This window comes from Crocodylus siamensis, chromosome 5 (assembly GCF_052110815.1).
Source record: "Crocodylus siamensis isolate JL-2025a chromosome 5, ASM5211081v1, whole genome shotgun sequence".
Classification (NCBI taxonomy): Eukaryota; Metazoa; Chordata; order Crocodylia; family Crocodylidae; genus Crocodylus; species Crocodylus siamensis.
The window spans coordinates 206,180,144-206,193,469 of record NC_143399.1 but is presented as its reverse complement, the minus strand read 5'-3'; positions in this window follow the sequence as shown (position 1 = coordinate 206,193,469).

Here is a 13,326-nt window from a genome sequence, read left to right as displayed (position 1 = left end):
GTTGGAAACCTGGAAGTGACTGGAGGACTGAAGAATGCTCTGCATGGAAACATGGAAGGGGCCTGACCTGTTTAGAAAGGAAGTTCTGATAGTGATTTGTTCATGACACATGAAAAGAAAATACTCCTGAAGGAGTAAATACTAGGGCTATGCAAAGCTTCAGGTGCTGATTCAGTTCGCAGGACATATGGCCCAATTTGGAGGTTGAATCTCCAAATCTGAATCGAATCAGGGGACCAATTAAAAGGTCTAAATTGATTTGAAGCTCTCCTTTCCCCAGCCTGATCATAGCACTGGGAAGGGGAACTCAGCTTAACTGGGCTGAGTTGCTTTCCCCAGCCCGATCATAGGGCTGGGGAGGGGAATTGAGCCCTTCCTCAGCCTGATTGATCCCAGCTCTGGGGAGGAGAACTGAGCGATCAATCTCAGTTCCCTTCCCCAGCTCCCCAATACCAGGCGGCAGCACCCAGTTTCACTGGCCAACCACACTGCACACTCTGACCAGCAGTTTCCCTTTGTGCTCCATCACCCAGAGCCAAATCCACTGTCACTCCACCTGTTCTGCCTCTCCATGGAGACAGGCCATTTTGATGGGAGATGCCTTGCAGTTCCTCTGGGAAGCGATGAGGTCTGCTCTCCCTAATGACTGGGCGTATCCGGAGTCTAGCTTGGCCCTAACGGGGCAGTTCCCCAACCATGCCTCCATGAATGGGCAGCTTCAGATGATGTTGCCCCTGCTGAATATGTACCCACAATCTATTCGTTTGTCCTGGCCCCTTTGAAGGGTTGTCAGGCTTCCATCACTAGTTAGAAATATCCTGTCCTCCTGCATCAAAAGCATACTGTATCTCTGGGTCTGCCCCTACTAAGGATTCATCTTCTTTCCCCCTCCTGAGGGTGTGGGGTCACTGGGCTAGGGATCTGCCTTTCTCAACTGCATCCCACTTCTGATGTGGCGAAGGCGTCAGCTACTTTAATGGCCTCTTCACAAGGGCCTGGTGAGTGTTGGCAGACCCAGCACTGTGTCCGCTCCTCAAGATCATTCTGGAATTACTCCAATACTATCTGATCTAACAAGGCATCCTGATCATAAACTGCAGGGTTTGCCCACTTGTTCAGGAGTTCTTGCAATAGCTGAACAGGATCCAGGGTCACCTCTCCTCTATCCCCTTTTTTATCCTAAATAGTTTCCGGTAGTGTTCTGGATTGATTTTGAACCTACACAAGATTTCATAGATTTCATTTCATAGATTTCATAGACGTTGGGGCTAGAAGGAACCTTGGAAGATCATCAAGTCCACCCCCCACCCAAAGGGCAGGAAGTCAGCTGGAGTCATAGGATCCCAGCAAGATAAGCATCCAATTTGCTCTTGAAGGTGTTCAATGTAGGTGCTTAAACCACCTCCGCTGGCAGACTGTTCCAGACCTTGGGGGCTCGGACAGGAAAGAAATTCTTCCTTATGTCCAGCCTGAAACGGTCTTGCAGGAGTTTGTGACCGTTCGACCTCGTCATCCCTTGGGGCGCTCTGGTGAACAGACGTTCCCCCAGATCCTGGTGGTCACCCCTGATAAACTTATAGGTGGCCATCAGCTCACCCCTGAGCCTGCACTTTTCCAGGATAAAGAGCCCCATGGCTCTCAGCCTGTCATCATAAGGTCTGCTTTCCTGACCTCTGATCACGCACGTGGCTCTTCTCTGGACTCTCTCAAGCTTCTCCACATCCTTTTTGAATTGTGGAGCCCAAAACTGGACGCAGTACTCCAGCTTCAGCCTCACCAAGGCCAAGTACAAGGGATTTGCTTGAGAAGCATCTATGGATGCAAGACAGTGTTTTGGTTGCTTTACTAGCCGCAGCATCGCATTGCAGGCTCATGTTCATCTTGTGGTCAATGATGACCCCCAAGTCTCTTTCTTCTATAGTGCTGCCAGCGTAGCACTGCTGAGCCTGTAAGGATGCTGCAGGTTTTTCTTCCCAAGGTGGAGAACCTTGCGTTTTTCAGTGTTAAACACCATCAGGTTCTCGTCCACCCATTTGCTGAGCCTGTCCAGGTCTGCCTGGATCAACTGCCTATCTTCTGGTGTGGATGCTTTGCACCCTAAATTTGGTGTCATCGATGAACTTGGCCAGTCCACTCCTGACTCCAATGTCCACATCATTAATGAAGATGTTAAACAATATGGGTCCAAGGGCAGAGCCTTGGGGGACCCCAATGGTCACAGGACACCATGATGAGTGAGTTCCATCAATTACTACCCTCTGGGTCTGACCACAGAGCCAATTTCCCAGCCAGCAGATCATGGTGGACCCAAGACCACAATTGGCCAGTTTTTCTTTAAGATAGGCACTTTGGCGGGCCAGTAGGCGGTGCTCCTTTGTTTAGCCACCCACCTCACTGCGCCCGACCACCTTCCAAGCTCTGAGTGCCTCCCTAGGGGTGCCTCACGTCTGGCTGTTCCCCTTCCTGGAGCACACTTGCTAGCCTGGGGGTAATGTAAGCTGCCACCACCCCGAGAAGGGACTGTCTCAGCCCTATGTCCTTGGGGAAACACAGGCACTTCCCCAAATTGGGGCCAAAAAGGAAAGTCTCCCTTAGTCTGCAGACCTAAGGGGCCACTTAGGCATAATTTAGACCCACCCCTCAATAAGTCTCCTACACTGGTCACCAAGGAGAACTTTATTGATTGCAGGAGTAGGGTGAAAATAGGGTACAAGATAGAGGAATCTCATAGAAATCCCATAAAGCGAAATAGTCTGGCTGAGGTAGCCTTTTGATCACGCATCTGAGTTACTGCCAGCTATATATCTAACCAGATCTTGAGTAGCTTACTCACAAGCATCATCCCAAGGCTGTTGGAGATTCCCTCTGGAGGCAGGCCTTTCCTAGTTCATGAGTTATGGGGGAGAGAGCCAGTTTTAGATGGTAAAGCTAGGCCCCTTACACTAGGCAGGAAAGACAACTGGGGTCTGGTGATCCCAGTGAAGTGACTGTCTAGTCTCCTTTTGAAGATTTCCTGGGTAGGTGATTGCATGAACTCTGGAGGCAGCTTATTTCACAGTCTAGACACCCCAACTGTGAAGAAGTTTTTCCTAGTGTAAAGCCTGAAATGGCCTTCCAGGAGTTTGTGGCCATTGCTCCTGGTTTTCCCCTTGGGTGCCCTGGTGAACAGTTGTTCACCAAACCCTTGATGTATTCCCCTGGTGCAGTGTTAAGCTGCTACCAAGATGTTCTCAGCCTTCTCTTTTTTAGGCTGAAGAGACCCAAGTTCCTCAGCCTTCCCTCATATGGCTTGCCTTGCAAGTCTCTGATCATATGCATGGCTCTTCTCAGGACTTTCTCAAGCTTTTCCATGACCTTGTTGAAGTGCAACACCCAGAACTGGATGCAGTACTCCAACTGTGGTCTCACCAGTCTTGAGTACAGCGAAAGTATCACGTCCTTAGTTTTACACAAGGTTCGTCAGTTGATGCATGCCAGTGTGTTATTTGCCCTGCTGACCACCGCATTGCACTGATGGCTCTTACTCATGCGATGGTCAATCACTACCATTAGGTCCCTTTCAGCTGTGATGCAAGTCAAGCTGTCACCACTGAGCCTGTATGTATGTTGAGGGTTGTTTGGCCCCAGATGAAGCACCTTCCACTTGGAAATGTTAAACTTCATCTGGCTCCAGTCTGCCCAACTTTCAAGCCTGCCCAGGTTTTCCTGTATCTGCAACCTATCTTCTGACATGACCACACTGCCCCATAATTTGGTGTCATCTGTGAACTTGGCCAGCAAGTTTTTCACTTCCCCATCCAATTCATTGATAAATATGTTGGAAAGCACTCATCCAAACACAGACCCCAGAGAGACACCACTGACCACTTAGCACTAGGATGACACAGATCTATTCATGAGAACTCTCTGGGTCCTACCCTGGAGCCAGTTTCCCACTCACTTAACCATCAAGCAGCTGAGCCCACAATCTTCCAGTTTTCCCACAAGGATATCATGGGATACTCAATCAAAAGCCTTTTGGAAGTCTAGGTATAAAACCTCTACCTCATTTCCCATGCCCAGGTGGTGAGACACCTGGTCGTAGAAGGAGATGAGATTGGTAATACAAAACCTACCCATGACAAAGCCATGCTGGCTGTCATTCAAAATCTTACTTTCCATAGCTTATCGCACATAGATTCTTTAATGAGCTTTTCCAGGATTTTCCCTGGGATGGAGATTAGACTGATTGACCTATAGGTGCCCAGGTCCTCCCTCTTGCCCTTCTTGAAGATGGGTATAATGTTGGCCCTCTTCCAGACCTCAGGGATCTCCCCTGTGAGCCACAAATTCTGAAAAACTTTGCCAGGGGTCCTGCAATGACCTCAGTCAGCTTTTTCAGCAATTCAGATGAAGTCCATCCAGTCCTGCTGGCTTATAAATGTCTAGCTTTTCTAGTTGGTATTGCACCCACTCAGAATCCACAGTGGGTAGGCTGTCATTCCCACCATGCCCCCTATGATCCTTATCTCACTTGACTTTCCCCTTGGTCCAGTGAAATACCAAAGCAAAGTGGGTATTCCAGAGTTCAGTTTTTTCCTGAATGGCAATTACCAGCTGTCCTGATGTGTTAAGCAGGGGTCCCACACTTCCATTTGTTTTTCTTCTACGGCCTACAAACCTAAAGTATTTCTTATTGTCCCTGACTCCCGTGGCTAACCTAAGCTCAGTCACCACCTTGGCTTTCCTGATCATTTCCCTACAAGTCCTGGCCACTATTGTACAGCCCTCCTTGAGGACTATCCCTAGCTTCCACGGTGCATACACCTCTTTTTCTTTATTAAGAGGACCATAATATCCTTATTAAGCCAGGAGGGCTTGCCAGCCCTTCTGCTACCTTTCCTCTTTGCAGGAACAGTTTTCTTTTGTGTTTTGAGGATCGTATCCTTGAGCAATGACCACTCTTCATGCACCCCATTCACCTTCCCTTCCTGGTCCTGCATCACCTCCTCTACTAATGCCCTGAGCCTGTTTAAGTCAGCATTTCTGAAGTCCAGGACTTCAATCTTGCTGATTGATTTGTCAGTCTTTTGGCAGACAGTGAACCTGATAATTTCATGGTCACTGTCACCCAGGTTACCCTCAATGTTCAAGCCACACATTCATTGTCAAAGACTGTGACTGGACCAGGGTTAAGTGCAACATCCATTCTTATCATCTCAACACCAACAGCTGGTGAGTGGCTGGGCTGTACAAGAGGTGGAGCCCCAATATCAACCACTCCAAGAGCCGTGAGTACCCCAAGTGGGGACTTCTGTATTTACACCATTGAATCATTCCTTTGAATTTGCTTCCATCAAACTGTGGCTGGTGAATTGAGGGGAGGATTACTTGCACGGGTACTCTGTAAAGCATTTGACTAGTAAGTGGGAACATTACACAATTCAAAAAAATAATTCTAATTAAACTGATTCACACATTCAGGAAATGATTTGCCTGATCCATGGTCAGAACGATTTTGATCTTTTCAACCTACTATGTAAAGGTATGCATTACACCGGGATGCTACCAACTTAACTGAAAATTACATGGATTTCACAGAGAATCCAAGTGGCACCTGGTGGACAAATCATGTCAAAACTGGGAAAATGGTGATTTTAGCTGTATGTGAAAATATATGTCACAAAAGTGTCACAATAAAATGAAACCTGGTGGAACAGATAGCCATGGTAAAACTAAAACATGTTGGAGGTGGTCTAACTTGTAATGACAAATCAAAATGATCATGGGGACAGAAGTGCAGGCCCTATGAGGAGAGGCTACAGGACCTGAACCTGTTCAGCCTCCAAAAGAGAAGGCTGAGGGGGGATCTTGTGTCCTGTTATAAACTAGTCAGGGGGGACCAGCAGGCACTGGGGGAGTCCCTGTTCCCCCGAGCACCGCCAGGAGTGACCAGGAATAACGGTCACAAGCTGGCAGAGAGTAGATTTAGGTTAGATATCAGGAGGCGCGACTTCACAGTCAGGGCGGCTAGGGTCTGGAACCAGCTTCCAAGAGAAGTGGTGCTGGCTGCTGCCCTGGGGGTCTTTAAGAGGAGGTTAGATGAACACCTTGCTGGGGTCGTTTGACCCCAGTACTCTTTCCTGCCATGGGAGGGGGTCAGACTAGATGATCTGCTCAGGTCCCTTCTGACTCTAGAAACTATGAAACTATGAAACTATGAAAATGTACCATGATAAAAAAAAGGGAACGTGTATTTTCACATGTGACTTACCTAGAGAAACTGATTTTTGGTGCCATTTTGTAATGTGCATCTAAACAACACATATTGTATACAAGGGCCCAGAGATGTCAGAAAGTGAACACTGCAAAACTACTGCAAAATGTGCAAGGTGCAACAGAGATGCAAAACCCTCTGGTCCAGGACCTCATCACCTCCAGGATGCAACACATTTTTTTTATGCAAAAGGGTTTCTATTTTTAATATAGCTTTAGTGTAAGCCAGTGTTGTGCCATTTCCCTTCACAACATTGTCAATCATATTAATCAGCTCAGAAGCCTCAGATTCCCGTTCTTTTCATGCTGCTTTATTGTCAAAGGCAATGCACTCATTCTCACAATTTTTAATCAGAGATTTAATCCCTAGTGACAACAGAGTCATGCAATTTTGAAATTCATTGACAGTAGCTTTATAGTCTGTGCCAGAACCAAAAAGCCCAAGATTATCAACAACTATGATTTTCCTCCCTTTATACACTGACTCTGGTCCTTCACATCTTGAGGTTACTGCACATGCCTGAAGTTGGGCAATAAAAAGTGCAGATCTATCCTGCCTTCTGCCTGACTTCAGACTAACGTGGTTTACATAATTAACTGCCTTTCTCTGCAGAACAGAAAAACATCACAAATTCCATTTACCGGGTCAGGACTCAGGTTCATCCAGACCAGTATCCTGTATCTAATGGGCACTGTATTTTATGCAGGGCCTGTCCAGACTAATCTGCCCCCTGCCCATCTTCCATTGGCACTTTCAACCAAAAGGAATTCATTACAAATCCTAGAATCATAGAAAGAAGGACGGGAAGGGACCTGTAAGATCATCAAGTCCAGTTCCCTACCATGGGCAGGAGGTAATTGGGCTCAAACAAGCTTAATGAGAGGCTTCTCCAGCCTCCTCTTGAACACTGCCAAGGATGACGACTGCACCACCTCTGCTGAAGTGTGTTCCAGATACTAGTTACCCATACAGAAGAGAAGCTTTCCTTTATCCAGCCAAAACTTTTCCTGAACTAGTTTGTGCCCATTAGGCCTCATCCTACCAGGGGGTGCTTTTCTGAAAAGTTACCTTCTAGATCCTGGTGTTTTCCCATAACATATTTATAGGTGGCTATCAAGTCACCCCTCAGTCTTCTTTTACTCAGACTGAACAAAACCAGATCCCAAAGTCTCTCCTCCTAAGGCCTGTCCCCCAGACCCTTCATCATTTGGTGGCCCTTCTCTGCACCCTTTTGAGCTTGTCCACATCCTTCTTGAAGTGTGTAGAAATTTACTAACAAGACCATAAATAATAGTGTAGAACTTAACAATAAAGCAGATTCAGTGCTTCAAGGACAGGCTGATAAGACAAATCCTAGTCGCCTTGAAGTCTGAAACAATCAGAATGTAGTCCCCCCTCCCTATTAGTTAGCATGCAGCCAAAAACCAGTTTTGAAACAATTAAGAGTTTTCTCACACTGACCTGATATCTTGTTTTCTTTCACAGTGGAAAATTCCCACCTGCGCGCGCATCTTGTCTGTAAACTATAAATCACCTCTAACAGTTTTATTCGGGGCCTCTGAGCTTGCTCAGGGTGCCCAGCATGCTGAATAAATTTTGAGACAGACAGCGACTGCGTCTTTGGGAACAGCTCCGCAAGGGGTCACAAACTCCTCCAGAGGTGCATTGCCCAGAACTGGACACAGGACTCCAGCTGCAGCCTCACCAATGCCACAGGATCTATTGGCAATGCATCAGCTGATACACACAAGAGTGCTATTTGCTCTGATGGCAACTTCATCACACTGTTGTCTCATATTCACCCTCTGGTCAATTGTCACCCCCAGGTCCCTTTCAGATGCAGTGACAGCCAGTGGACCACATCCCATAGTATAGATGTGGTAAAGGTTCTTGTTACCCAGATAAAGGACCTTGCACTTGTTCCTATTGAACCTCATCTGATTGCTTTAAGCCCATAGGACCAGCCTGTCAAGGTCATCCTGGGCCCTTATCTTGTCCTCAGACGTGCCCACTTTACACCACAGCTTGGTGTCATCTGAAAACTTAATCATTGTGCTTTTCACACCCTCATCCAGGTCATTGATAAAGGTGTTAAAGAGCACAGGTGCAAGCACTGATCCCTGGGTGACACCACTAGAGATGGCGCTCCAGGATGAGGCCACCCCATCAATTACCACTTGCTAAGATCAGCTGCTAAGCCAGTTGTCAATGCACCTCACTGTAGCCTGTAGACTGTAGGCTGGTCTAGGCCAGTAGTCTCCAACTTACTTGTGAAGATTTCATGGGAAAAAGTACTGAGGGCTTTCCTGAAATCTAGGTAGTTGATGTCCACCTCCTGTCCCATGTCCAGCTGATTGGTTACCACATCATAAAAGGACAACAAGTTCATTATGCATGACCTCCCCTCAACAAGGCCATGCCGGTTGTTGCTCAGAACCCCACAAGTTGTGAGCTTGTGGTTGATGGCCTCCTTAACGTTTTTTTCAAAGATTTTTCCCAGAATTGAAGTCAGACTGACTGGCCTATAGTTAGCAAGATCATTCCTCTTTCCTTTCTTAAAGATGGGTAGCATGTTAGCCTTCTTCCAGTCATTCAGGGCACTTCCTTAGTTCCATGACCCTTTGACTAGCCTCACCAGAGGCATCGCTGTGAGCTCAGCCAGTTTCTTCAGCACTCTTGGATGCAGGTCTGGCCCAGCTGACTTGAAAATGTCCAGATGATCCAAGAGTATCTTCACCTATTCAGGGCTGATTTTGTGTGGACTGCTGGGCCTCTGGACAGGTGATGAGTTGCCACCTAGTTTCAGGAATACTGATGCAAAGTAAGTATTAAGGGGTGTAGGTTGTAGCGGTGTTGATCTAAGGACGTAGGCAGACAAGGTTCTTTGGGTGAATCTGATATCTTTTATTAGACCAACTTAAATAGCTGGGGAAAAAATTTTAGCAAGCTTTCAGGTTTAAGAACCCTTCATCAGGCTGAGGAAGTCTCTCCAATTGGAGCTCTGCCTTTCTGTGGGGACTAACTGTGGGCTTCCCCTCCTTATTCAGTAGGGGTAGCACAGTAGAGCTTGATTTTTTTCTTGCTCCCTTTGTACCTATAGATTGATTTTTCTTTTCTTTTGGTCACTAGCATACTCTTCTCTGGATGCTGACCTGTTTTGTTTTTGTTTTTGGGGGGCGGTTTTCCCATTTCATGTATGCTTCTTTTTTCTTCTTTGAGAAGTTCCCTTATGTTTCAATTGAGCCAGGCAGTTCTCCTGGCCCCTTTCTCTCTTTTTGACCATGTAGTCATGGCCTCTTTTTGAACAGTGAGAATAGCCTCCTTAAGGAAGCACCATCATTCCTGAGCTCCCAAGTCATCCAGTCACTGGCTGCAAAGGGCCTTTCCAACTAGACTTCTGAGTTTACCAAAGTCCACCCCTATGAGGTCAAGGACTTCTCTTCTTCTGGTAGAATTCCTAGCCTTTTGGTGGATGGTGAATCTAATCAAGTCATGGTCATTGTCACTGAGAGCACCTCCAATTCTCAGGTCACCTACCCTGTCTTCTCCTTTGGTCAGAAGCAAGCCCAAAGTGGCTTTACTCCTACTCTGCCTCTCCACAGCCCGTATCAAGAACAAGCCATCTATAGCTACCAAGAAGTTGATTGATCTGCTGGAGCTAGCTGAATGGTTTTCCCAACAGATGTCAGGGTAGTTGAAGTCACCCATGACAATCAAGTCTTTAGTACAGGCTGCTTCAGTCAATTCCCTGTAGAAAGCCTGGTTGCTCTCCTCTTCTTGGTAGGGAAGCCTACAGTAGACCCCCACCATCAGGTCCCCTTCTTCCAAGCCCTCTTGTATCCTAACTCAAACAGTCTCAAGGGACTTCCCCCTATCATCATATGTAACCTGCAGGGAGGTTACCACTCTTTCACATAAAGGGCCACTCCTCCACCGTTCTTCCTGACTCCATCCTTCATATAGAGTCTGTAGCCCTCCATATCCACTGCCCAGTCATATGTATCAGCCCACCACATCTCCATTAGTCCAATGAGGCCAAATTCATCAGCTGCCAGAAGGAGTGCCAGTTCATCCTATTTGTTGTCCATGCTTCTGGCATTCCCATAAAGACAGCTGAGCCTACTCAGCTGAGCTGAGTCATCTCAGGTTTTCTGTACCTCTGCAAGTTTCCCTGGGTGTTGATGGTTATCTGGATCCCCACCCCCCTCCATAAATACCCTCTTCTGGGTCATCTTGATCAGAGGATTTATGGCCAGGAGTGGATTTATGCTCAGCAATGGAATCTTCCTCCACTCCTCCAGGCTTGTCTAGTTTAAGGCCCTCCTCAGAAGAAATATGAGTCTTATGAAGAAGAGTTTTTTCCTTCTGTCCTTGCGGTAGATACCATCCTTTGCATGTTGTAACAGGGGCTTGGGCAGAACACCTGTTACTATGGAAACCTGGGACAAGGGTGAATAGGAGATCTGGGACAGAGTGGTGTGGGGGTAAGCATACCAGGAAAAAAAGAGGGTGATTTTGGCCACTGCCACACATAAAAGGCAGAGCCAGACATCAAATGGTTGCCCTCAGGGCACTGGAGAGAAAAAGAGAGGTTCAATGCAGGGATGACAGAGCAACAGAAGACACCATGAGCAGGGGCACAGAAGATTGACGTCAGTCCAGTGAGGTGGGAGATACTTACACAGAGGGCAGTAGATGGCAGGCCACTGGCAAGAGGCCTAAGGGTCTGGGAACACTCCCCCAGAGAAAAAGACCCCAGAAACAACTGTCTCCTGATCAGAATGGCAGGAAGGCAGCCATGAGCTGGAGAAAATCAATAGGCAAGCTGCAATCAGCCAAGTGACAGAACAGCCACTTCCATGCTAATGAGGCAATTAGCATGGTCTGCTACATTGTATTAACTTCAATAAAGAAGCATTTGGTAGAGCTAACACCTGGGTGGTCTGGTACTTCTCACGCCCTCCCCTCAGGGATTAACTTCCAATCTTTTACCATCTCCTTAGTTGTGGCAGGCAAGTCCTTAGGAAAAAGGGGAATGGGTAGTAGACACCTGCCTATACATATGATCAGTCTCATGAGCTGCCTACCCAGGTTGACGAATCCAAACCAGCATGGTAACACCATCTCTGAAGCCTTAGGTTGACATTTTCAATATATTCCTTTCTCTGACGGCCTTGGCCTCTAACTGGGAGGATTGAGAAGGAGACCACTTGTGCTCTTAGATCCCTAAGCTTCGCCCCCATCTTGTGCTCTTAGATCCCTTACCTTCGCTTTGTAATCACTCATGATCTTTCCAGGGTTGTTTCTCACCATGTCATCATTGCCCATGTGAACAAGGAGAATAGGGTAGTGATCTGTGGGGTGGACCAGATTTGGGATGGAAAAGATTCAGGTCTTTGTGCTACAGTACATATCCTAATTTTTAGAACATTAAATATGACAATGAGATAGCCAACATGTCTTTGTCTGGAAAACTACAGGCCCATCAGCCTGACCTCTATCCCGGGGAAGGTCTTGGAAAAGATTAACAAACAGGCAATTCTTAACAGAATGGCTGATGGCAACATCCTGAGGGATAGCCAGCATGGGTTTGTTGAAGGTAGATCTTGCTGGACCAATCTTATTTCCTTTATTACCAGGTGACCTATCACCTGGATGAGGGAGAGAAGATGGACGTTATATATATTGACTTAAGAAAAGCCCTCAATCTGGTATCCCATGATTGTCTCTTGGCAAAACTGGCCAACTGCAGCCTTGGGTGCACCACGATCCACTGGCTGGGGAATTGGCTCTGTGGTTGGACTTAGAGGGTAGTGCTTGATAGAAGTCAATCATCATGATGTCCTGTGACCAGTGGGGTCCCCCAAGGCACTGTCCTTGGACCTATACTGTTCAACATCTTTGACCACAAGATGAACATGAGCCTTCAACGTGATGCTGCAGCTAGTAAAGTGACCAAAAAGCTGGCTTGCATCCATAGATCCTTCTCAAGGAAATCCTGGGATGTCATTCTGTCCTTGTACTTGGCCTTGGTGAGGCCGCAGCTGGAGTGCTGTGTCCTGTTTTGGGCCCCACAATTCAAAAAGGAAGTGAAGTAGTTTAAGAAGTCCATAGAAGAGCCATGTACATGATCAGAGGTCAGGAAAAAAGACCATACGACAACAGGCTGAGAGCCATGGGGCTCTTCAGCCTGGAAAAGTGCAGGCTTAGGGGTGATCCAATGGCCACCTGTAAATTTATCGGGGTGACCACCAGTTTATGGGGGAACGTCTGTTCACCAGAGCGCCCCAAGGGATGATGAGGTTGAATGGTTATAAACTCGTGCAAGATTGTTTCAGGCTAGACATAAGGAAGAATTTCTTTACTGTCCAAGCCCCGAAGGTCTGGAATAGCCTGCTGTTGGAGGTGGTTCAAGCACCTACATTGAACACCTTCAAGAAAAAATTGATGCTTATCTTGCTGGGATCCTATGACCCCAACTGACTTCCTAACTTCGGGCAGGGGGCTGGACTCGATAATCTTCCAAGGTCCCTTCCAGCCTTAAAGTCTATGAAATCTATGAAATCTATATATACCCCATATCTTCTCTATGTTTCTGATGCCATGACCCTGGAAATGCAGTGGCAGTACAGAGAAACAGGGGTACATGAGAAGCAGTGTGCCAACTCCGCCACATGCTGCTGCAACACCACAACACCCCTCCCCAATGTAACTGCTTTTTAAGTTGCTTGCAACCCCCCAGAGAGCTTCCAAATCAATTCAGAAAAGATTTGGAAAATATTTGAAGAGTCAGATATTCAGAGGGCTGTCTGTATGGGGAAACAGAAACTTAGAAGAGGGAGGGGCAGCGGGGGTGAAGAGCAGGGCGGGGAAAACTGACATGTCTAGGTGGCCAGTGAGCAGTATTGCTCTCTGACTGCCTTTCCAATTACAGTGTCTTAGGGGAGGAACATAGAAACAGCAAAAAAGCCTCCGTGTGCAGGCTTGCTGTGCTGTGTAAGCTAGTTCTGTCTGGGGAACAAAGTGAGAAAGGTACTGTGCACTGCCTGGCTTACTTTATAGTCAGCAGC